The sequence below is a fragment of the Alligator sinensis genome, unplaced genomic scaffold (genome assembly GCF_000455745.1).
Source record: "Alligator sinensis unplaced genomic scaffold, ASM45574v1 scaffold241_1, whole genome shotgun sequence".
Classification (NCBI taxonomy): domain Eukaryota; kingdom Metazoa; phylum Chordata; order Crocodylia; family Alligatoridae; genus Alligator; species Alligator sinensis.
This window is the reverse complement of record NW_005841894.1, coordinates 968,784-971,236: the sequence shown is the minus strand read 5'-3', so window position 1 is coordinate 971,236 and position 2,453 is coordinate 968,784.

Sequence of the window (2,453 nt, the reverse complement as noted above, 5' to 3'; positions counted from 1 at the left end):
TCAGGCATCCTCGTGGCAGAGACTATTTACCTTTGCCCTAGGGTGGCAACCCTAGTATCCCCCCAGGGGAAGGAGGGTCACAGTACCTCCTCAACCCTAGATGGGTCTGCTTGGTCCCTGATCCTGCCAGATTCCTCTTTCAGCCCCCCCAGCCCTGGGGATGGGGACCCACTCCCTGGGTACTCATGGATCCCAGGGAGCATGCTAAGAGGGGTTCCTGGAGCCACGGGTGCCTTGTCAGGGCTGCTCGGGGTCCTGCCATCTGTCCTCAATTGGAGCTTGGGCTGTCTTGTGTGGGTCCCAACACCCAGGCCTTGCCTTCTGTTGGGGCTTGGGCCACTCATGTGGGTCCCAAAACCTGGACCACTGGTCCTCCGTCACACCTCGCTGATGCCTTCTGCATGTCCAGCCTCACACCGGGAAAGAGGTTGCAAACCCCAGTGGTGTGGTGCCGCTTTCAGCATTTGGGATGCTGTGCACCGCTGTGTGCACCAGGGTTCTTGGCTGCACGCTGAGGGTAACAGACCCGAGCCACCATGTGTGGCTCCCAGGGTCTGGTGGCCCCATGCACCACTATGTGCACCAAATATCACTGAACCTGAGCTGCCTCCAGCAGCACACAGGGTTGGCCCTGTGCACTGGGCTATGCGCCATGTGGGGGCTCTAGATGGCTCTCCCTGCTCACAGGGCTGGGAACCAGTGGTGGTTCCTCTAGCAGCGTCTTCAGGAGTCTAGGGGTATTGCCTGCTGGGGCAGCTCTCCCCAGCTTTTCTCAGTTCCACTTTTCTTGAGTCCCTTGCCACATCTGCCCTGCATGCCGAGCACACTCCTTTTATATACTTCAGGGGCTCTTCCCCTGAAGTCCAGTGGACCTGCTATGCTGCAGGCTGCAGTCAGGTCATGGAGCTCCTCTCCCACTCCCTTCAGGAAAGGGGTGGTGCCCACTTTCCTCAGCTTATTCCTGATTGGTGGATTGGCTCCACCAATCGGAAGTAAGGATTCTTGAACATTGGAGCTCAGTTGGGTAAGTCTGGCGCACAGATTCTGTAATAAAAATTCAGATGGTTCCATCAGGGGCAGCTAATTGGGAAATTTTGACTTCAGGTGGCTCTATAACATTTGAGTTGAACTTTCCAAAATGGAAAAATGTATTCTAGAAACTCAGTCACCTTCATCTGAAACTCGCATACAAAACAAGGAAAATGGCAAAAACCCAAACAATAAAACAAGAGAGAGAGAGAGAAAAAGAGAAGCAACTTGGATAACACATTCCACTTTGTTCCATTTTATTAGTCTATTTCTTTTTAGCTTTTCTTCCATAGCCCTGGCCTTCTGTCTTCTGAATGTTCACATTGCTCAGTGTGAATACTGTTGATTACACCATAAAACTGCAGAGTGGATAAAATGGAGTGAAGTAGGAAATGAGATATACCTTTTGACTTTTATCTTTTCCATCTGTAATATACACACATTTGATTATAGCTAAGCACAACCTGAACTAACAAAAAGGTTCTACTCTATCCCCCAGGACTTTTACAAAGCAAAAGTTGAACTAGTTTTGAAGATGATGTCTAGAACTTTCATTTCAAATACCAGTCCAATCAAATGTTAGGCTAATTTTTTAGGGTCCTGGAGCATTTCTACATCATGGTCCCAAGAAGGGAGTACTCTTGGGCATGCCCAGTCACCTGCTTCCACTTGCATAACCAAACCTAAAAATGCAGTAGAAAAGACATTTTGAAGGTGCCCCACACAGTTGCTGTCAAAGAGCATGTCCCCACATGCAAGGGCATGCATTTTCCATGACACAAATAGCAGAGGCACATATTTGTATTGCTGCTTTGTGCTCCAGGGCATGCCCCTGCATGCAGTCTCCGGTGCATGCCAAATTGTCCTGGATGGGGTAAGAGAGGTTGGAGCTAGCACCTGTGCTGGCCCCTGCAGCCTTACCCGGAGTCCTGGGAGCCTCCTGGGGAAGCAGCACCACTGATCTGGCTGCACAGAGCTTGGTCAGCAGCCAGAGCATGGCTCTGGACAGTCAGGTTTTGTTTCTGAAGGTGCATGCTACTGCGTGTGTGCTGTGCTGCTTTTTTGCAGTCATCTTTATTTTAATATTGGGACATCCTGGTATCAAATTTTGGCACCGCACTGCAAATTTACAGCATGGCACACAGTTCCATTTAACATGTGTGCTTCTCAAGATATGCCCAAAATATCTGTGTTTGGCTTGAGAGTGGTTTGGTGGGTCACTGCTGGAATAGTTTCACCACTATGTTTCCAGGTGTGACATGTGGGTGAGAGTCAAGGAGCATGGAATGCTTGAGAATGGCTCTCCCTTAGTGCATCAGGGACACATTCTAGGCATGTGCATGGAAAACAGATCTGTAATAGCCATCAATAGGCTTAATGAGTAACTGTGTCTAGTCAGAGCAAGAATGTAGAGGACTTCTTAC